The sequence below is a fragment of the Phascolarctos cinereus genome, unplaced genomic scaffold, assembly GCF_003287225.1.
Source record: "Phascolarctos cinereus isolate Bilbo 61053 unplaced genomic scaffold, phaCin_HiC Scaffold_3;HRSCAF=262, whole genome shotgun sequence".
NCBI lineage: Eukaryota > Metazoa > Chordata > Mammalia > Diprotodontia > Phascolarctidae > Phascolarctos > Phascolarctos cinereus.
Window position 1 is genome coordinate 3,540,070 of NW_027555736.1, and position 23,835 is coordinate 3,563,904.

At 42.5% G+C, this 23,835-nt stretch overlaps 1 protein-coding gene across 1 annotated transcript in view; it reads left to right on the forward strand.

Moving 5' to 3' along the window:
• Positions 1-23,835, forward strand: part of TCERG1L (transcription elongation regulator 1 like) — a 296,277-nt gene that overhangs the window by 159,342 nt on the left and 113,100 nt on the right.

Genomic DNA, 23,835 nt, shown 5'->3' on the forward strand with positions numbered 1-23,835 from the left:
ATTGGGAACTTTGCAAGAGGTCACTTAGGTGTTACTATGAAATAATTATATTTAACAAAATTTTCACCTGAAGTTTAATATTGGGCAAAAGTTGAGCAGACTTCTGCTGTGTACAGCATTATGTGATGAGTGTTGGGAGACAGAAACATTCTAAGAATGTTATGATTGAGGCAGGCTTCCCAATTGGATCCATCATGATTGTGGGGGCCTTCAGACAACAGGGAAGCCGGATTTGTTTTTCTTTTTAAAATTAAAACATGAATTCCCCCTCCCCTCCCCTCCCCTAGCAATATCTCTGCTTGCTGGCTTTTGATCCTGACTTCTGTGTACCCTGATCCAGACCACTGTCAAACATGAGCACATGTGGGAAGGCTTGGGGGACTTTGCAGATATGTATTATTGCTATAGGTCTAGAGACTTGTTCAACCTCTGTCAACAGCTTAGTAACCGGTTTTTTCAAAATAAATTGCTTCATTATTTTTTAAGTCACAAGATGAATACGATTAATAGAGAGATAGTCAAGATAAAATGTCCTTTATAAATGCCAAAAGCAAAAAAAAAATAACCCTCAAAGGGTTTTATTTATTTATGTGATTTACTGGAAATAACTCCTTCTGTTAGTCTGCCCTTAGGCCTAATGTGGAAACTGAAGTGATGGTAAGGAAGAGATTGCAATGATGTTCTCTTGGTAAAATAGAGGGAAAGCTGGATTGTTGTTTTTAGTTACTAATTACTCAGCTGTGTGATCTTGGACGCATCACATGTTCTCTCTGTGTTTCGGTCTACTCATTGGTAAAATGAGGGCATTGGAGGCGATGCTCTCTAACACTTTCAATTCGAACTATCTCTGATTAGATTCCATTTAACAATTATTAGTTAGGCACCTGTGGAATACAAAGTGCTTCAGTATTGTAACCTGGTCTGGAGATAGCCCTTGAAAATGGCAGCAAGTAAGGCAGAGAAGAAATACTGGGACCTGACTGGGCACACCAAGGACCATATCCTCAAATTCTGTTTTGTAGCAAATATAGAGGCACTGAAAGCCTTAAAAGGGAGTAAATGATGCAATTGATAAATTTGATGCAATTGATTAATTTTAGGTAGGACCACCTCACCACACACAGCCCTCAAGGTGATGAGACCACAGTCTGCCTGTAATAGGTAGGGCAAGTTCATACAAATGCAATCTGATCATTTTCCATGATGATGTTGGAAAGTTCTTATAAGTGTATAACATATTTGAGTAATGCAGCTCCAAAGATAATTGATTGAAATAAAACATTTGAGATCTATAGGTAGGATATAGCTCAGGTAGACTGTTGTGTCACAAACCATATACAGTCAGGAACCACATCCCTGTTCTCCCACCAAAGAAGTCTCCTTGGCCTCTTCTTGGCCTCTAAGCTCATGGAATATTCTATACTTGCCAATAAAGAGTGAGTGGTGCGTCCTTTACTATGCTATGAGCAACCAATAGCCATTGAGGCAATGGCATATTGGTGATGATAGAACCTTTACCCACCCCCACAGCCAGTCTTACTGTATTTAATTTGCAGCCCAGAGAGTTTTTAAAGGAGTTTATATATGATCCAAAAGGGTGATAACCAACTAAAGAGAATGTGGTGAAGAGAAGATGCCTCAATGTGTGTATTTGTATTTTTCTTCATAGTTCTTGTATTTATCAGTGGAAATGCTAGGCTGCTATGTGAAGCATTTAATTATCATATCTATATCCTCATACTCAACTGATGTTCCAAATGGAGACCTTTTTAAGAGAATCTGTAGACAATGTAGTATAATAATGGCAATATTAATAAATAACATTTATGCAATGCTTTATGTACTACACCATACCTTACAAATATCTCGTTTTATTTTCACAACAATTCTAGGGAAAAGGTGATATGATTATATCTATTAACAAATGAAGAAACTGAGGCAGGCATCAGTTAAGTGACTTGTCCAGGGCCACAAGGCTAGGAAACATCTGAGGCCAGAGCGACATCGAATTGCCAAAGTCAGACTCTGGGCTCACAAGCTCCCTGAAGGAACATGGTGAATGCATCCATGTAGTTGTGGTTGTTGCCAGGCAGAACGACCTTCATCAATTAGACCGCTCCTCTCAGTTTGTCACTGAGCTGAATTTTTACATGTGAACTATTTGCAAGTCTACATTTGAATGAGAAATAAGCAAGACATGACAAAGAGATTTCCTTCTATTTCAACCTCTCCATTCCCTCTGGATGCCAAGGCTTGGTTATCACTCATTCCATACTATCCCTCTTGGAACTAGGAACTAAATACTGAGGGGGGCAAATAATGTGAGCAAGAACACAAGGGCAGGAGTCCCCAGAGGGAGGGCTTAGGAGGACACACCTGCATGGCCTGGACACAGGCTGCCTTCAACAACTCTCAACTTTGTCTTCTTAATTCTTATGTTTCTAGGTTCAAACCATTCAGTCCCCTTTTACCAACAGGCACGCATGCGTGCGCACGTGCACGCACACACCCACACACACACCCACCCACACCCACACCACACACACACACACACACACACACACACACACACACACTGCAAACCATCAGCAGCAGCATCACCACTGCCAATGCTCTCCTTGACTTTTTGCAAGGATCTGTGCCCTAAAGGCTGGTCTTTTCTGCTCCATCTCACTGTCTTTCAGTGGTGCCTTTTTTGATCTGAAAAAAAAAAAATTGCCTAAGTGAATATTGAAAATGTATTACCTTTTAGGCCCATGAATTTTCATAAAGAATGGGGCATATTATGAACTGAATATATGTAGTCTATGAGATATATGGTATATATATATATATACACACACACACACAGATATATATATATATATATATATATATCTGTGTGTGCGTGCGTGTGTATACTTATGTATTATATATATTATATATATGTATATATAATATCTATATATGTGTATATATATATTTAGCAATGATAATACCTAACTTTTATATAGCATTTACCATGTGTCAGGCACTCTAAGTGCTTGACAATTATTACTTCCTTTGATCCACCTCCATATCCTGATAGGCTGAAGGGGACTTGAGAGGTCACATCTTCACCACAACAAGAGGTGACAAGTCCTTTGAATACTTCTTCAGGATTGTAAAAGCCAGGATGGCTTTGAGTGCAAAGCCCTAAACAGGCCAACCATGCATGGACTGAGGGCTGGTCAAGCTTCAGATCACTAATATGCACAGGTACTGGTCAGCCATGAGCCTTTCAAGACATCATGAACTAAAGCATGTACCGAATGAGATCTGGTTTTGTAAAAGACACAGAGAGAGAAAATTATAGGTTTTGAAGCTTTTCCCATTTACTTACATTTTTTCTCAATAATTTTATTGTACACTATTGAGTGGGCACATTTTATGACTTGTATGGAATTATTATGGAAAATTAACATGCAGCCATGCTTAAGTTTTTAAGTAAATTTTTAAGATGTAAAAGAGAAGTTGAAAAGAGACATAATGGAGGGAGGAAGGAGAAAGTGAGAAAGAAAAGGCAAGACAGAGACAGAGAATTGAGAGAAGAAAGAATGAGAGAGATGGGAAGAATGGGACCTAGAGAAAACAAATAGTACTTTTTATGAACTTCTTAAAAAATCCAAGCTGTATATCCACCCCCAGAGAAAGAACTGATGGAATCTGAATACAGACTGAAGCACACTTTAAAAAAAATTCTTTATTTTTCCTGGATTTTTATTTTAGTCTAGGACTCAGGGGTGGGGAACCTGTGACCTTGAGGCCACAAGTGGTCCTCTAGGTCCTCAAGTGCAGCCCTTTGACTGAATCCCAATTTCACAAAACAAATCCCCATAATAAAAAAAAAATGTTTTGTAAAACTTAGACTCTGTCAAAAGGCCCTACCCAAGGACCTAGAAGGCCATATATGGCTTCAAGGCCACAGGTTCCCTACCCCTGGACATTGTCTTTTTTTAAATTTGTTTTTATGATGAGGCAGTTGGGGTTAAATGACTTGCCCAGAGTCACACAACTAATGAGTGTTATGTGTCTGAGGCCAGATTTGAACTCAGGTCCTCCTCACTCCAGGACCATGCTCCATCCAATGTTCCACCCAGCTGCCCCCCACACCTGATGTTTCCTTTACAACATGACAAAAAAAAAAAGTTTTGCATGACTATACATGCATAACCTGTATCAATCTACCTTTTCTTTTCAATGAGTAGGTGGGGAGGGGGAAAGAATTTGGAGCTCAATTTTAGAAACAAATGATAAAAATTATTTTTACGTGTAATTGGGGGAAAATAAAATAATAAATAAGAAAAATCTAACTGTAGTAACTGGGAATGATGATGTTGCAAAAAATCCTTTTTGTTTGCTGCTGTGGCTGTGGTGGAACACTGGAGTTCATTTAGGATGTGCATCAGGGACTGCCTACCAAGGAGAAAGCTTTGGTGATTTAGCCAGATTTTATCGGTCTCCTGAAACTCAGGGGACAGCAGCCCCCTCAGCCTGGCCTCTTTCTGTTTTTTCTAACTATGTTCCTGAATTGGTTCATGGGAATGCAGAGCATGCTCTGCCCTAGAACCTTGGCTACCTCTCAACCTTTTCTCCCATTCCTTTGAACCCCATATTGCCATGATCTCACCAGCCACCCCTCTACCATTGGATAGGGCTTGCCCAGCCCCCAGATGTTTCCTGCTCAAGGTATAGCTCTAAAATCCTCAATGCTCATTGAATTGACAATTTGTGAAATTAAGAAATGGGGCAGGCATATCAAGTTTTTTGGGTACTTACTGGAAAAGCCATGATGGCAGTGGAGAGTAAGATGCAATTATAATTTTAAAAGGCACAGAGGGCGTAGGGGTGAATGGACACAGAAAATATGAAGACAAGTAGTGAAATGGGGGAGGTGCACAGTGATGGACAGCATGGGTCTAGGGGATGGGGTGGTGAAGGAAGGCAAGGAGTGAGAAGAAGAGGTTCGGGAGGAGAGACATCGAGAATCCCTCACGTAACCATGGTTTAGAGCTGGGAATACTCACCAGCATGGACCCAGAAGGAGGCAGAAGAGGGCTCAGGGGGCATGAGTTTGAGGTCTTATTTTGTAGTTATTTGTTGGGGGGAAGGGGCAGAGTAACTCTTATCTGTGTCATCTTGGGGTTAGTTCATTAACATAGCCAAATCATCTCAAAGTTGTTGGTAAAGCTTTAAAATTAACATTGATGTCATCTCAAAGTTCTCAGTGCCATTTGGTGTTCTGGTCTTGCTGTGGACGTCTGCAGCTTATCTGAGGTTTACATATCATATTGGGGCAGCCAGAGGGTGCAGCAGATATCATGCTGGGCCTGGAGTCAAGAAGACTTGAGTTCAGTCTGGCCTCAGACACTTAGTAGCTGTGTGACCTTGGGCTGGTCACTTCACCCTGTTTGCCTCAGTTTTCTCCTCTGTAAATGAGCTGGAAAAGGAAATGAGAAACCACTCCAGTATCTTTGCCCCCCCCAAAAAAAAAAACCCAATGGGGCCCTGAACAATCAGATATAACTTGAATAGCTGAACAAGAACAATATGTCACAGAACCAAAGACTTTGACAACAAAGCCTAGATGGCTTCCCCTCATTCAGCGTGTTACCAGGATTTGATTTTTGGAGAATATGTGATGCAAATTGTAAATCTGCTCCTTCGGTCTTTGGGATGTTCGGTCCATGACCTCCCCTTTGAAATCTTCCTGTAATTGCTGCTTTATACGGCTATTTATAAGCTCACTGTACTGACTAGAAGGGCAGTGGTCAGGGAATCAGAATGGAATCAGAACAGGATGCATTTTAATCCATTCCTCCATCAATTCTGTTCTTCGCAGGCAGTTTTTTTTTTCTGGGGTTGGAGGAGGGGAGGATCTGAATAAGTACTTTCAGACTGATATGGAAATCAAGTCTATTAAGATGCACTGATAGAAGTAAATCCAGGGAGCCCTGGGGAGAGGCAACTGGAAACCCCTTAGGGGAAGATAAACAGAGAAGAGCCTCCATTCAGCATGGTAACTATCCATCTTCACTTCCTCTGTGAGTTTTGTGTCCTGTGCCCTCTACTGCTGACTCTTTTGAGGTTGACATTTAACAATAAATGACCAATATCATGCAGAATCATAGACTCTGAGATTCGTGGAGGGGACATTCAAGGCCCACCAAAGCCAACCTCCTCCTTCCTAAACTGAGAAGACTGAGGTCCACAAGGTGGAGAGACTTTCCCAACATCACACAAGTCCTAAGCGGCACAATCAGGACATGAACTTACAGGCTCCGATCAAAGTCAAAGCTCTGGCGGTTTGGCCAATAAACTAGTTCTGAATAGCTGATGTCAAACGTTTGAGTATCTTCATGTGAAAGGGCAGTGAGAAGCTTGTCGGGCCTGGGTTTTAGCAGTAGAACTTGGAGCAAAGGGCAGATGGCAGGGAAAAGCAGATCCAGCTTTCATGTCAGAATGAATGTCCCCAGAGTCAGAGCTGTCTCCTGTGGCCTGGGCAGCCTCAGGATGTGCTGGGAGGGCCTCCTCTTTGGTGGGATTCAAGCAGTATGAGCAATTTGTCAGGTACCTCATAGAGGGGTATGTTTTCACGTAAGCGTTGGGTATGATACCTGTCCATTGGTGACCCTCTTGACCCTGCCATTCAATGATTCCACAAAGTCAGCATAAGCTCCCTGTAGGAGGGAAACTTTATGGCTCAGAAGGAGCCAAGGTTTCCCTTGCTAATTGCCACCTGAACTGACCAAGGTTTGTTTAGGCCCCGTGAAGGACCACAGGGGAGCTCTGCCCTCAATTATTCAGTTTGGTAATTGGAAAAATTGCTGGATGTTTCCTCTTTTTGTCAAGGGACAAAATGTCTGACCATCAGCTTCCCAGGAGCAAGTTTCTTCTGCTTGCTGATATAAACTGAAGCATCAACATCATAGGTGTACCCGGGAAGACAGTCTTTAAACAGAGCTGAGCTCTCAGTACTCTGGGGAGCTGGGAAGGAGACCAAGAGGAAGGAGCTGAGACTGGACGCCATTCTCCGGAGATGGCGGGACTTTGTAAAGAAAGGGTGTCTTAAAAGAAGAGAGATCTGAACCACTCTTTCCCTTGATGCTACTGCGGCTATTGCCACCACCTGACAGCCTAGAGCCTACGGCAGTCTAGTCAGTGACAAGGAAGCCCTTTCCTCCGGTTACATCATTATTCCTGAATGCCTGAGGCCTAGCAGACTGCCCCAGAATGCAAGGCTTTGGGAAATTCAAGGATGGAGCAGGCCAGAGTAAGTAGAAAAGGATAAGGGTGGGAAACCTCAAGTCAGGACCCTCTCCCAACCCACCCCAGTTCTTCTGAATTGCTCCAGGACACTTAGGGATTTCTATAATTACCATCGGGGAGCTATTCTTGTGAGGTACTTGGAGAGCCGGGTGCAGAAGCAAGAGAACTCTAGGGGAAAGGACCCTAGGCTCATTGGAGGCAAACACCCACAACTGTAGAGAGGGGAGTCCAAGCGAGCAGAGCTGGCTCCTTAGAACAGTCTGCCAGCCAGAGTGGGGGCATGCAATCTGGCCAGCCGCAATGCAAAGCCCAAACTTTTCCCCTATCTGTGGTTGAATGCTTGGCTCCTCTCAGCTGTCGTCCTCCACCCAATGGACCCTCCTGATTGGACATCCCAACCTGGTGCACTGCCTGATACTTTAACTCTGTCCCCGTGCCTCCATGTTCCTGGTGATAGTGCTTGGCTCAGGCTGTCTGAAAGGATCACAAGCCTACAGCTGGAAGAGATCTGAGCATGTCTTCACTGATGAGGAAACCCAGGCCCAGGGAAATGAAGGGCTTTCCCAAGGTAACACTTATGATCAGCAGTAAGTTCAGATTTGAACCCTGAGCCTCTGGCTCTCAAGTCAATGCTTCCCCACCCCTTCACTAGGCCACACCACCTCCCACTGTTTATTCAACAAATACTTATTAAGAGTTTCTTGGTTCTGGGTTGTCAAACATGAAAAGGGAGCCATTCCCAGGCCCAGAAGACTTTGCAGTCTATTAAAGAATGGGAGATACAACCAGTGTTCCTTTTAGTATAGTAGAAAATAGAGCCTGAAAGGGCAAAGGGGAACCTCAGACAAGGGGCTGGGGTGGAGAGAACTTCCAGGTAAGAGCTAAGAGTGTATGTGAGGTGGGGGAAGGGAAGTGTAATGGAGAAAGTGCCATCCAGGAAGGGCCCAGAAGGAAGCAAAGAACTTGCACAGATGGACTGATGAAAATGAAGAAAACCAATCAGGAGGCACCAGTAAAGTCTCTCCTTTGTGCCCATCCCTGGAGAAGCATCCATCTAGGCAAAGGCAACTTCCTGGACTCAAGATCCTTCCATTCCACCTGAGGAGAGAATGGCAGGGACAGCACAGATGACAGGCCCCTGGGTGGAGGACCGAGGCCCTGGCAGCTGGACCTAGTGTTGGCCAAATGGGGACATGACAAAGATGAGGAGAAAGGGACCAAAGAAGGGCTGGTTGGTAAGGAGTCCCCATTCCAAGGAGGAGACACTGCTAGGCTCCAGAGAGAAGAGGGAAGGGGAGCACCAGTAGATGGCTACTGGGCACCAGCAGAGCAGGAAGTCCCTCCCAAGGAAGGCCTGTGTACCTGTGGGGAGGTTCCTGCATTGTTTGAGCAAACTGGACTGAATTACAATTTCTATTAGAGACTAGAGTCTATGGGCACACCCACACCCACTTGTAGAGGACATAATTTTTCACTTTAATTAACAATCGTTTTTGACCAGTGACCACTAAAATCACCCACAAGTAGGGCGAGCACGTACATGCTGTAATTAACACGTTCTTCTCGTAATTGTCCAAATTGCTGAAGGTGAATAGCAAACTCCATGAATAAAGGTTTTTTTTTTTTAGACTGGCAGTTGCTATGGTTTAGCTGTGTCATTTGAAATCCTATTAAACTGGCTTTTTAAAACATGGTATTGATTTGTTAGCTTTCTAAAATCTCCAACAAGTTCACTTGTTCCCTTCATTTATTCACATTAAGCCTTTTTCTTTCTAAAATTAATTGATTCCAGGGTATTGCTCTTCTCTTTTCAATTTAGAGAAAGTGGTGACATAGGCAAAGAAGAATTGTTTCTCTTGTTTACAAAAATAAATGTGAAACCTTTGAAATTACAGCCTGCAACACACTGGGAGGGGAGAGTCTCCTAGTTCATTGTGTTCTGTCGACTCTGCTCATAGAACCTGCTATTTTTACTCATAAACCTTAGCTTTCAGGAAACTCTATCAACAAGGGCCCTACGAGTTCCTCAGCATTCACAACAGAGAAGTAACTGCCCCGATTATTTCTCGACACTGCAACCTCCTTTGTGTTCCTGTCAAAAACTCTAGGAGAGGTGGCTAATTGAGCCAAGGATTAGGGCTGACAAGACCATCTCAGTCACATGGTGGCCATAAAAAATAGTCTCAAGATGAAAATGATGCTTCTGCAAAGAATGGACTGATGGGGTGGGTCATTTCGTGTCAGACTGGCCATCCCCGCAGGACAGCCAGTCTGCTCCACAATGGTCCTCCCTGTTCCATCGCAGGTTAGCCCTCTAAACATAGCAGACTGAAGGCAAAGTGCAAAAATGTTGTTCTTTTTTTAAATTATGCACTTAGGCTAATTAGCTCTAACTCAGTAGGTAAATATTACAGAGTTTAGGGAGTCTCAGAGAAGTTAAGTGACTTGTCCAAAGTTACCTTCTAAGTTTTTGAACCCAGGACTTCACTTCAGGTCCAATACTGCTCTCCTACTGTGAGAAGACAAAGAACTTCACACTAAATCAAAGCTAAAAAGTGGCCAATGATTTCTAAGGACTTAGGATATCACCAGTCTGTGGTATTTCTCCAAAAGCAGAAATATCAGGGTCCTCCATAAGAGGATAAAATACTACTCACAGTCACAAAAGCAGAATGTATTAGGGGCAATTCATGAATCCCTGTCCTGGTTTGGTTCTGAGGTGAACTCTCCTCCTCACTACACAATGCTGCCCTTCAGCAGAAGTATATAACCCTGAAATCCACTTTCCAATTGGTGGACAGAGCACCAGGCTTAGAGTAAGGAAGAACTGAGTTTAAATCCAGCCTTAGACATTTAACAGCTCTTTTACCAGATTACCTCTTTCCAGTTAGATTAGTGGCCAAAGAATATGAACAAAGAATGATTTTCACAGTTCTAAAATAAAAGGATGATCCAAATTACTAAGAAGGGGGGGGGCAGACGGAATAAGCATTTATTAAGTGCCTACTATGTGCCCAGCTTTATGCTGAGCATTTAACAAATGCAACCCCATTTGATCCTCACAAAAGCCTAGGAAAGTGGGTATAATTATTATCAACATTTTATATATGTGGAAACTGAGGCAGACAAAGGTTAAATGACTTGCCAAGAGTCACACAGATAAGTATCTAAGGTCACATTTGAACTTATGTCTTCCTTACTCTAGGCCCAGTGTTCTGTGCACTGTAATACCTCCCACAGAATAAGAATACAAAAATAAGAAAAAGAAATGAAAATCAAAACACATCTGAGGTTTAATCTCGTGCAGAAACACGGACAAAGATGACAAAGGCTGAGAATGGGCAATACTGGAAGGGTTGTTGAAAGATGAGTACATTAAGGCAAGATTGACAGAGTTCCACCTTGGTGTGGCCAGTGGGGAAAGCTATTTGGAATTAGCTAGAGAGAGTAACTGAAATGCTCATATGCTCTGATCCAAAGATTCCCCTGCTGGGTAGTAGCAAAAACTCAAAGCAATTTGGAAAGTCTTCAAGTGAGGAATGGCATGAATGGAATGGAACATTCTGTTCTATAAGAAATGACAAAGAGGTTGAGGACAAGAAGCCTGGGGAGACATATGTAAGAGGATTGTTATAAAGTCAAGTAAGCAGAGCCAGAATCACCACTTATCCAATCAGTACAAGTATATAAATGGAAAGAATGCTGAAACAATGAAAAAAGCCTGTTGTGAAATGAGAAAGAAGACTATGCCTGGTCTCAAAAACGACATCTGAGCAAACCCTTACCCTTCGTCTTTGAAGAAGTGAGGGACTGTGAGTGGGGAATTCTGCATATAACAACAGATTTTCTGCAGAGAACCATGCTCTTGAACTCATCTAAGACCATCACCTCTGTCTTCTTCACTCCAAGAACTACCCAGGGATCCCTGTATCAGCCCTGGATCTTGGCCATTCACCCTCTATTCCCTTTTGTTTTCACCAAAGTCTTTCCTGGGGAGGAATGATTCATCTTTTCTTTAGGACAACCATCTCTACTTTGCTCCAGAGACTTCTCCAATACTCTGGAAAATTGACTGGACCAGCCCCACATTGAACGGCTAGCTCTCCTTTCCTGAGCCATACTTCACCTGTCACTGAAGACTGTGAGTCAGGCCTTCTGGACCTCAAAGGACACAATAAAACCACTTGCTACATGACTTTGAAGGAAGGCTGTGAGCAATCGCTCAATAAACCTCTCTCTCCAGAAGCTGATATTCTGTCTGGATCCATTTCTCATAGGTTAGCATACACCCCTATCCTCATGTTCTCCCCATCCTAATGTTTCAGAACAATCAACTGCTGTAGTTCAAACCTCATTCTCCATTGCCTGATGCCCAATCCCTCACTCTCATCCCCTTTAAACCTACTCCCCCAATTATTCCTTCTACTGTTCTCTCAGCAATATAGACCCATAATTGACAAACTTGTTTTCATGCTAAACCTTTTCTTTCTCATTCCTCCTATCATTTGGCACTCATTGAGGCTGGCCTCCCTATTGTTGCTGTCGTGTCCTTGGACGTGCTTTACGGTACTGGTTGCACTTTTGTTTTTATCTCCTCTCTCTCCCCCCACCCCCTTTCACTGGTCCTGATGGGAGCATCACAATGCTCTTTGCTTCCCATCACCACTTCAAAGTCTCGAGACTCTCCTTATAGCAACATCAGTCAGCAGCCTCATGCTCTTTGGAGTTCACTTTTGTCCTATTGTTGACTGAAGCAGATCTTAGTGGCTGTTTTCTATTGATTCCTTCTTTGATGAGTTCAGTACTTGGGTCAAGGACTTTCCTTCCTCTCTAAATGTGGCCCTCACATGAGTGGACTTCAAGAAAATTATTGATACTCCCTCAAACACTCTAACTTCCCAGTTACATAATCTGCTTACATCCCATGACCTACTCCTCCACCCCAAGAGAACTACACACAAAGATGGGCATATTCTTGACCAATTCAATTCTATAAATATTAGTTAAGTTTTTACTATGTAACTGGCAATGTGCTAAGTGCTGGGAATACAAATAAGAGAAAGAGATAGTCTCTGCCCTCAAAAAGCTTATGGTAAACAAAAGAAAGCTAAAAAGGGTAGGAGGGAGGGCAATCAGTGGGGACTCAGGAGGAATGATATTCAGTGGCATTGAAGCAAAGCAGAACTTATGGTGGGAAATGGAATTTCTTAGTAGGTTGTGAGCCCTCTGTAAATGCCTCTTTGAGAAGAGTTTAATGTTCCATCCTGCAGTCCTCCAATAAGAGAGGAGAGTTAATTGCCGGTGAGTTAAAGTGTTGAATACTCAAAACCAGAGTCAATTTGCATGAAATTCCAGCTCTTGCCATCACCCGCAACTGTTTAACACCTATGTTCATGAGCTCTAAAATTCCTTTATCTGACCATAACTTTCTGTCACCTCATTTTCCCCTCTGCCTTATGATCCCTAACCTTGTTTGTCATGATTCCCACAACCTCTGTTGCCTCAACCCCTCAGTTCTTTTCCAAGTCATCACTCATACACTGTCTTAACCCCTGGTGAATCAGTACAATTCTATCCTATCCTTTCCATTCCCTTGTCCCTTGACTTAATAGCAATCATACCTTACTAACCCTGCCCCCCCCTTGCCTCAGATTACTCCAGCTTTGTTCCTGTTCTCATAGTGCTGAACAGGACTGGAGAAATTGATGAAACTGGGTAGACTCAATAGATATTTATGCTCCATAATATCAACTGGGTAACACTGAAGTAAAGCAATTATTTTACAAGTCTCTAATTCACTTACTCTACCATTCACCACAGCAACTTTTCTAAAATTTTCCATCCCTCCTTAAATCCCCTATGGCTACCTCTATCCCTCAGGTCAGGACCTTGTCTCATTTTCCCTGAGACCATTCACCAAGAGTTCCTCCACCTTGCATATCACTCAGATGCTTTCCTCTTCTATCTCCTTCTTCATCTTTGTGTTACATTAAGTGATGGCCCTTCTCCTCACCAAGGGAAATCCTTCTATACTCAAACACTAACCTATCCAACCTCGTATTCCCCAGCAGATGGTCCCCTCTGCCACCCTCAATTTGTCAGTATCCTTTTTTTAAAACTCATTACAGACATATATAATGAGTCAAAACAATTTTCAAAACTTCCACATTGTCCATGTCCATGCCCAAAAATCACTTGTCTCATTCTGCACTTTGATTTGTTTACATTTTAATAGAAGATGGGTAACATATTTCAATCTCAGTCCTCTGGAATCCTGGTTGGTCATTACACTGATTAGAGTTTCTAATGCAAGTTAGTTTTCTTTACCATATTGTGTTGTTATATAAATTGTTCACCTGATTCTGCTGACTTCACTCAGCATCAGTTCATACAAGTCTTCCCAGATTTCTCTGAAATCATCTCCTTTATCATTTCTTTCTTTTCTTTTTTCTTTTTTTAGGCAATTGGGGTTAAGTGACTTGCCAAGGGTCACATAGCTCCTTCATCATTTCTTACAGCACAATAATGTTCTGTCACAATTATACACTATAAATTGTTTGTCCTTTCCCCAGTTTGTGGGCTTCCCCTCAGATTCCCATTGTTTGTCACCTCAAAAAGAGCTAAAATATTTGTGCATTTTTATTTGTTTTATTTAAGCTTAAATCCTCCCTGAATCTTCTTGTTGTTCAATCGTTTCAGTCATGTCTGACTCTTCGTGATGCCATTTGGGGATTTTTTCGGGAAGACACTAAAGTGATTTCCATCTTCTTCTCCAGCTCATAAATACAGATGAGGAAAGTGAGGCAAACAGATAAGTGACTTGCCCAGAATCATGCAGATAAGTAAGTGTCTGGGCCAGATTTGAATTCAGAAAGATAAGTCTTCCTGACTCCAGGGCTAACACTCTATCTAATGCACCACCCAGCTTATTTTATTGTATAGATATCTACTTTTGTACCCTAATTATGTGCAATAATTTTTGCTAACCTTCCTTTCCCCTAATATATACTTCTTCCCTTCTCTTTTCATTTTTCTTTTATGATTATTAAGACATAATGGAAAACCCTCAGGCTTTTTCTAATTGTCCTCCTTCTATGACCCCTAATAATGATGTGGTTCAGAGGGGCTACAAGTAGCTTCACCCTTTATGAGAATGGAAGCAGTTTATCCTAGTTTGTACCTTTATCATTATTCGTTCACATTTACCTTTTCATGTTTCTCTTTACTTCTGTGCTGGAACTTCAAATTTTCTCCCCAGCTCAGCTCTCTTCCTCAGGAATGTGTAGAAGTCTCTTATTTCATTAAATGTCCCTTTTCCTCCCTGGCATATGCTCACTTTTTAATTTACCCAGAAAAATTGAGATAACATTCCATGTTCTCTGCTCCTTTCTAGTGGTAACTGCTAAACCTTATGTGAAATATCTGGCTTTTCAGTATTTGGATCCTTTTCATTGTCTGCTTTCAGTATTTTGCTTGACCTGGAGATTCTGGATTTTGCCTGTAATGTTCCTAAGAGTTTTCAGTTTGGGGATGTGTACCGGAGGTGACCAGAGGATTCTTTCCAATTTCACTTTGCCCTCTGGTTCTAAGAAATGTGGATAGTTTTCTTTTAAGATTTCTTGAAATAGTAATAGCCTTCATGTCCAACAGTTCTTAACTCCTCTCTCTGTTTTCCATGTCAGTTGTTTTCTTTTTCTACAACATATCTTGCATTTTCTTCTGCATAGTCAGTCTTTTGACTTTATTTTAAGTATTTTTTTTGTTGTTATTTCAGGGAGTCATTGGCTTCTTTTTAGTTCATTCAAACTTTCAGGGAGTTGCTTGGGGAAGTTTTGTATCTCTTATGCCAAGCTTTTAATTCCTTTTCTTTTTTTTGCACAAAGCTCATTTCAGTTCACTAATTTTATGTGTGTACATAAAATTCTAACTCCTTTTGTAAAAAATTTTGCTTCTTTTATTCCATGAATTCTAGTTGACTTCGTATCTAAGCTGTGTTTTTATCTTATGCTCTGCTTGTAGATGTTTTAGAGTCATTCTTTTCTTCTGGATTTAGGTCTTAAGCACCCCTATCTATACAATAGTTTGTTTGCTTATTTGATCATTCTTCCATCCTACTGCCTAACTTTGGACTTGTTGCTAAGTTCTGTGACTTTCTGGAGACAATGTCTGGACTGGTCCTTTTTCTGCCTTCTTAGAGTGTTGCATTGTTTCAGGCTCTCAGGAACAGACTTTTAGTGCTCCCACAGTGGCCTGATCCAGGGAAAAGTCATATTGCTATGCCCTTGTTCTGAACTCTGAAAGTTCTAGACATAAATTTAGGTCTAAGGAAGAGTAGACCCTGCTGGACTCAGAGCCTATCAGTCAGCTGGAAAGCTCTGTTGACTCAGAGCATCAGAACTGTAGACTCTACTTTGGACTCGACTTCTGACCTGATTAATCCTTTGCAGGGAGCTGCTAGAGCTACTCTGCTTGTGCTGTAGACTTATGTACTTCTTCTTCCTTAGTGTATGGTTTGTGGCCTCTCCATCAGGGAACACCACCATCATGCACAGGTCTTGTTCTCAGTCCTCCCTGGAACTGTCAGCTAGAAATAAGTAATGGTTAAAGATATCCATTAGATCACGATGAATTCTGGTCTCCAGATTCTCCATCTGCCAAGAAAAACTTTGTTTCATTTGAAACATTGTGAAAATACAAAGCAATATGTATGGATGTTTGAACCTCTCATATGAAAATAAATTAATACATGTGATGTACCATGAACTTTCAAGGAAAATAGCCAAGAGATCAAGTTTAAGAATAAGGAAGATATAGTCCCAAAATCTTGAGCAAAAGTGGGGTATCATGTAAATAAATGGGACTGAGTCAAGGATGGGTGGATATAGGTCCCTAACCTTCCCTTCATTGTTCATGACACCTTGGTTCATTCATCTCCCTTCCCTGCAGCTCAGTCATCTATTTTTTCAAATGAGAAATGACATGGTCTTGGAAGGTTTTTCAGGCTCACAAATATTCCACTTATCTCTGATATTTAACCTCTTTGTCTTTAAAATGGGCAGTTACACCTACCCAGCCTGGCTTGTGAAGGTTAGTTAAGATATCAGAGGGAGAAATTTCCTAAAATGGTGCTGTGCCTTCTCACAGCGAGTAGACTACTATTTCTTCTTCCCCTAGTGATGTTCTCCTCCAGTAGTGCCTGGCTCACCCAGATTTATTTAAGGCATTTGCAATAGAGAGCCAGCTTTACCAGATTGTACCAGACTAGAAGGTTTTCCATTTAGGCCTAATGAAAAGTAGTCTGTTTGTTATCCAAGGTCAAGCTCAGCCCATGGGGTAGATGATCTTCACCAGCTTGATCATGGGAGATGGAGTTTTGAGGCAAAACAACTAAAGCCATCCAGGAAGGACTTCAAGGCTCAGGCCACACAGCGATTTTGCTGTGAGCTCTTCCACAGAATCTCTCTCCCCAAGAAACAGACCCTTACAAGGCTTTGACCATACTCAATGGAAGCCAATCCACTGGGCTCTGAAATTTGCCCCAGTGCAAAGTCACAAAGACTGGAGGGAGAGTGTGCCAGTCCTCACCTCAGCCAAGTCATTGCTACCCAATCCAGCCAGGACTCTAGATTCTATTTATCCTAGGCATCTGTCCTTTGCCCCTGATACTGTGAGTTGCCTCTTGAAGCTTGCATTCCTCCCACCCTCACTGCATTTCTACTGCTTTCTAAAACTTACTTTAGAACCATTGATCAAAACAGAACTCACTAACAGCTCCTGGGAATGATATGGCAATCTCCCTTTACTTTTTCTCCCCAGCTCTGGGATTGCCTCGACCAAACTTCTATTCCCTGACCCCTACTGCTTGAGAGGTGATGTCTCTGTCTGGTAGAATGTAAGCTCCTGGAGGCCAGGGGGGATCTCATCTTTGTCTTTCCACCCCACTGCCTGTCACAGTGACTCATACAGAGTGGGTGCTTGTTCAGTGCTGATTGACTGAGGTTCACCTGTTAGAGGCGTGAGTGGCTCCAGTGGGAGTAGCTCTGTATAAGAGGGAAAATCGCCATATTGTGACATGTTGGGGCTTCCTTTGGAGTGAGAAAATTCTCTCTGTGGTTCTTCCCAGTGATAATTACAGCTGGCTGCCACTTCTTTTGTGTGTTTAACATTGTTGCAGGAGGCATTTGGTTTCTGGGAGATTGCACATTAATCAGCTGTTTGGGGGGTGGAGGGTGCATGGTACGTGATCCTTACAGGTACCACTCTGGACCTGCCAAGACTTTTGGTCTCACTACACTCTGCTTGTTTGCATTCAGCCATGAGAAGTTGAAGACTATTTGAATTTTTTTCTTCATATCCCTAAATCTCAGGGCAGTGCTTGGCATATACTACAAGTTTACTGAATGTTCCTCAGATCTAGTTGAAAACAATAGGGACATTGTGGTGTAAAGGCTTCTTACTGGCTAATGTACCATAAGATCACATATCTAGAGATGGAGCAAAGGTCAGTGGTCATCCAATCACAACCCTTCTTTTTCAGATGAGGAAACTGAGAAGTTATGTGATTGAGTGAGTCGCCCAAGGTGATACAGGTGCTAAGCAGCAGAGTCGGGAATCTAGCTCAGGTCAGTTGATGTCAAATCTATCCCCTTTCATGTGCACCAGGTCATGATACCCAGTGTCACTGGGGGAGGTGGAGAAATGTTGGAGATGGGCCTAAGTTTTTATGAAGAGGGGAGAAATTAAAGGACAATTGGACATGAGGGACTAGACATTTATAGAAGAAAGAACAAATAAAAGAAGTATCTTAGGAAAAAAAAACAATAAGGGCTTAAGCTGCAGTCAGGGCTCTTCATTCTAAGTAGCTGTCAGAGGGATTGGAAGGGACCTTAGAGATCGTGTAGCCTCATCCACTCATTTTACAGTTGGACAAATTGAGGCCAAGAGAGTGTTCATGGTCAGCCCAGAGACTTCCAGGTGACCCCTGAGGTAGAATTTTGAGCCAGGCCCCTGATGGCAGATATGGTGCTCTTTTAGTCTTTCTTACCACCTCAACTTATTGATGACCCATTTGGCACTGTGAGAGTAGAAACACCCCAACAAGAAGATCTTCCGTATTAGACTCTTAGATAAGTTCCCTCTTTCCCCCTTCCCCCTCCCTTCTCTCTGTAACGAGATGCTTCTGGATCCTCAGGGGATTTTCTTTTAATTTCTGATTTCTTGAAAGAGAAATATACGTTAAACTACACTCAAAGATGGAAGAGATATCTTTCATGTGACTTACAAATGATCTGTCTGACTGATAAAACCAAAGAGCAGAAAAGTAACCTGGCCTTCAGGCCCTCCTCCTCCTCCTCCTCCTCAGGATTCCAGAGAACATGCTACCCTTGGTCCTGAAATACCCATTCCTCTTCCTGTGTGTGGGAGCTGGATGTGACACATATCCTGCTTCCTAATTATCCCTCAGCTAGTTAGCCAACAAACATTTATAAAGTACTTACTATGTGCCAAGAACTGCACTAAGTTCTGGAGATAAAAAGAAAGGCCAAAGAGCTTAAAGTGTATTAGAGAAGACAACATGCAAATTCCTAGATATTTACAAGATATTTATAGTCAGTGGAAGGCAATCTCCAAGTGGGAGGTATTCACAGTTGTGGGAGGGGTGGGGAAAGGGCTTCTAAAGAAGATGGTATTTGAGCTAAGACTTGAAGGAAGCCAGGGAATCTAAGAGTGGGAATCAAGGAAGGACAGTGTCTAGTCATGAGAGACAGCTAGCCCCAAGGCCCAGGCATGCATGGAAGGGTGAATGTTGAGGGCCAGGAAGAGCAAATAGACCAGATTGTTGATTACAGATTGCTTGGAGGATTTTAAAGTGAACTGTCTCCCTCCCTCCCACCCCCACCCCCACTAGAAAAGGCTATTGGGTTTTTAACAAGAGTAACTCCACCCCCCCCAATTTAAGTATCTATCCTTTAGGGATTATATCTCCCTTAAATGAATTTATATCTTATACATCTATTTGTATCATGTGACTAGAACAGCTTGCCTCCTGAAAATAAAGTCAATGCCCCAAAGATTGGTAGATTTTAAAAACAAAACTGTCCATTAATTCTACCCTCCAGGAAAAGAATGCCTCTACTCATTTCATTAGATTTAAACAGGAAAATGAATCCATTAAGTTAGGGCCTCCTTTCCCTAATGGAGGGTTTCTTTGCTAAGGGAAAAGATAAAACTGTGGGTGTGCATGAGTCATGATGTTAACTGTCAATTAATAGGTAGAGATACCCAGGGGAAATAGTTTGTGTTTTCTTTCCCTAAATCAATCCTTCCATTTCCTTACAAAGCTACATCTAGTTAAAGGAAACTGAACTACCTCCCTGGGTGCCCATTTCCCTCCATTGCAATGGCCATGGCCCTTGTCCAGGCCCTTGGCACCTGGGCCATTCCAATATACACCGAAGTGGACTGGCTTCATCAAGTCTTCCTCCTCTCCAACCCACCAGTCAAACAGCTTGGTTAGCGCCTAACAACATTTCCCATTTAGAAAGCTCTTTTCTCTTTATGAAATGCTCTCCTCATAACTGCTTCCTGAAAGAAGCACTGGAGGGGTTGTTCTCCACATTTTAAAAATGAGGAAACTGGCATTCTAACCCAGAGGTCCACAGCTCCTGGACTTCAGCCAGGTAGGTGGGGGCAGCTTGATGTACAGTTGCATTTGTCTTTCCTACTCAAGGAGGACCATGACATGAGGGAGATGATGACATGACTTACAATTGATTTTGATTTGAGTGAGGGAGAGCTGTGCAACGTCACCAGCCTCACTTTCACCTTGAGAGCCATCTGGGTCCAGTGGAAAGATATAGATCAGGAGGACTGGAGATGGCCCAGATACAGTGAGAGACCTTGGCCTTTTTAAGCTAAGGTCTTCTTAAGTTCTCACTTTGAGTGAGGCAATGCCCATTCAGTGAATTGATCTCTTTAAGGAGTGAGTCAAAGGATGGCCTCTTTATTTGTCAAGTCAGTAAGCATTTATTTTTTAATTGATTAATTTATTTTTAGTTTTTGACATACACTTCCATAAGATTTAGTGTTTTAAATTTTCTCTCCCTCCCTTTTCTTCCCCCTCCCCAAGATTGCATACAATCTCATATAGTCTCTACATATACATTCATGTTAAGTATATTTTCCCATTAGTCATAGATGTAAAGAACAATTAGACCTAATGAGAGGAACCATAAGAATGAAGCACTAAAATGAAACAACAAAGGAAAAGGAGAGCAGATAGCATGCTTCCATCTGCATTCAGACTCCATGTTCTTTCTCTGGACATAAACAGCAATTTCCATCATGGGTCTTGTGGAGTTGCCTTAGTTCCTTGCATTGCTGTGAAGAGCCCAGCTTATCCAAGTCAGTCTACCATAATGTGACTGTTACTGTGTACAGTGTTCTCCTGGTTCTGCTCATTTCACTCAGCATCAGTTCATATAAATCTTTCCAGGCTTTTTTGAAATCTGCCTGCTCATCATTTCTTATAACACAATGGTATTCCATTACATTCACGTACCGCAACTTTTCAGGCAATCCCCAATTGATGGGCATCCCCTCAATTCACAATTCTTTGCCACCGCAGAAAAAGCTGCTATAGATATTTTTGTACATGTGAATTCTTTTCCTGTTTTTATGATCTCTTTGGGATACAGCCCTAGAAATGGTATTGCTGGGTCAAAGGGTAGGCACATTTTTATAGCCCTTTGGGCATAGTTCCAAATTGCTCTCCAAAATGGTTGGACCATTTCACAATTCCACCAATAATGTATTAGTGTTCCAATTTTCCTGCATCTTCTCCAACATTTATCATTTTCCTATTTTGTCCTGTTGGCCAATCTGATAGGTGTGCTTGAGGGTGGAAGAAGCAGGTACTGGGGCGCATTTAGAGCTTGCTCAGACCTCCAAGAAACCAAGGTCATCCACTGCATCCCGGTCCATTGCCACTCACCTTGACTGTTGTCTTGCCAATGAACGAGATAGTGAGGCTGACAACTTTGCAAAGCATCTCTGCCTCAGTTAAATCCAATTCAGGCAGTAGTCACGATATCCCCCTGTGATGTCAGTGCTCCTCTTTGAAAATGAAGGAGGAACAGCAACCATTTTCTCTCTATTGGTATCATAGATTGTTTCTGCATATTTCTGTGGTTTTTCTCCCATTAGATTGTGAACTTCCTTAGGGCAGGGACCATCTGTTGCCTCTGTTTCTATCACTAGCCCTTAGCAGAGTACTTGGAACACAATAGGTGATTAATCAATGTTGATTGTTTTATTAATAAATACTCACTGACTGAAGTTGTCAGAAGATTAACGAAGCACACTATCAGTGGGCTCAGCCCCAGACTGACTTGCGGGGATGGCGTGAGCTGAAGACAAGGTAGAAAGTTTAGGATGTTTGCCTTTGCCTTCACGGAAGGGGTGTCTGTACTGATGAAGCCCAGGCTCTTGGAAACCTTGAGGGAAGGAAATGATGAGCCACCCCTCGGAAGCCATGAACGTCCTTGGTCTCTGCTGTCATCGTAATTCTAAAACTGAAAGTTCATGGTGGGCTTTTCCCCTCCCCACAAAATTGTGTTCTAAGTATTTTGTGTGCTTGTGTGTCGGGCTTCTCTGTGTACTCCCATCTTGGCTTCTTTGAAGCCTGGGCTGTTTTTCTAGCAATCTCTGTATCTCCATTGCCTGGCAAAGACCCAGCCATAGAGTATTGGATGAACAAATGTTTATTGATGAATGTGTGCTGACTGAAAAGTTGCTCAAGGATCTCCCATGTGAGTGATGGCAAGTTGACTTCCCCTGTGCGGATGGCAGCCCTTCTACAGCCTAGCAGGCAGTCATCCAAGTGGTGACAGTGGTCAAGTGCTATACTGATCACTGGGTGTCCATCTTGTCAAGAAGCCTCACTGTACTCTGCTACATGGGATAACATCAAGTTCCTAGTCCAGGTGGCACAGTGGATAGAGTTTGGAGTTTGGAATCAAAAAGATCTGAGTTCAAATCCTGCCTCAGACACTTGCTAGCTATGTAACATTAGGCAAGTCACTTAACCTCTCTCAGTCTCAGTTTCCTCATTTGTAAAATGATAATAATTACCTTACCTACCTTGTTGTGAGCTTTAAATGAGATAGCATGCAGACCTTTCAACATCCTATACATGTGCACTCTTATTATGTGTAGGAGTTCAGGGCAGGACCCCTGAGCAATGTCTGTATTGGATAGTCAGAGGTCCTCAGAGCCCAGCGCTGCTTGCATGACCCAAGAGGGAATCAGAGGAAGGGCACATCTATGATGAGCTGTCTAGTTCGAAGAAGGAAAAAAAACAAATGTGCACATACACACACACACACACACACACATACAAAGGTGCACACAATGCACACACCCTACATGCACACATATATGCACACACATGCATGCACACATGTGCACACGCACACACACACATGCACACATCTTCAAACAAACCTAGGGCACCATTTGGCATGTATGTGCCATCTACAGGCAGATGACAGCAAGATGTGATGGAGAGCCCAGGCTTTCTCACTGAATCCCTTCTCTGAGGCTGTGGCCACAGGACTTACATCCCATAGTTCTGAGCATTCCTTTTGCGGCCTGGTTAACCCCAGTGGGGTGTCAGGAGAAACTCATTAACGCTTTCTGAGATTTATTGTTTTGACTTTGAATGAAGATAATAAAGATTTTGGAAGCTGCCTCAAGCACTTGTATCCTGCCATCCCCCCTGCATTGCAGCCGCAGGAGAAAATCCCCCTTAATCTCTTGCTAATATAATTAGGTTAATCATATTGTTTTAAATGCATTACAACAAAATAGGTAGTCAGTAGGCACGTTCACCACGACTCCTTTAAAGCCCTGTCTTGGGGGATGCCCCATGGAACCTCTCGGCTGAGACCCTGGGGCAGAGCGCTTTGGTTTCCAAGGACAGTTTCCAAGCAATTGTGTTTCTTAATCCTGCTGGCCCCACTGGACCAGGCAGAGGTGATAGTCACTCAGACCACTGATTAATGCCGACTTTGTCCTTCTGACTGCAATGTTGGTCAGCAGAAGAGAGAATCCTTAGAAGGTCCACAGTGGAGCAATGGAGATGATGGACATTTGGGAAAATTGAACTAAAGTAAAGGGGGGGGGCTTTTTTGGAGGGGAAAGGGGAAGGGGGAGAGAGAGAGAGACTTTGTTACAGCACATGGAGGCTTATTAGATTAATAGATAAAAATGCCCTTCTCCCCAGACAATAGAGCAAGAAGAAACAGTGTTTAAAATCTAGCATGAAGGATCTTAGCTCAGTTAGAATGGAATGTTGGAATGTAAAGGTAACCAAGCCAGGAATGGATTGTAGTGTGTGTGTGTGTGTGTGTGTGTTGTGTGTGTGTGTGTGTGTGTGTAGCTGGGTCTGTCGTGTGGAAAGATGAGAATATCAGCCTTTTGCAGGCTCGTTGGGGTGGGGAGGGTAATGAACTGATATTTTGATTACCTATTAAATAATAGAGAACC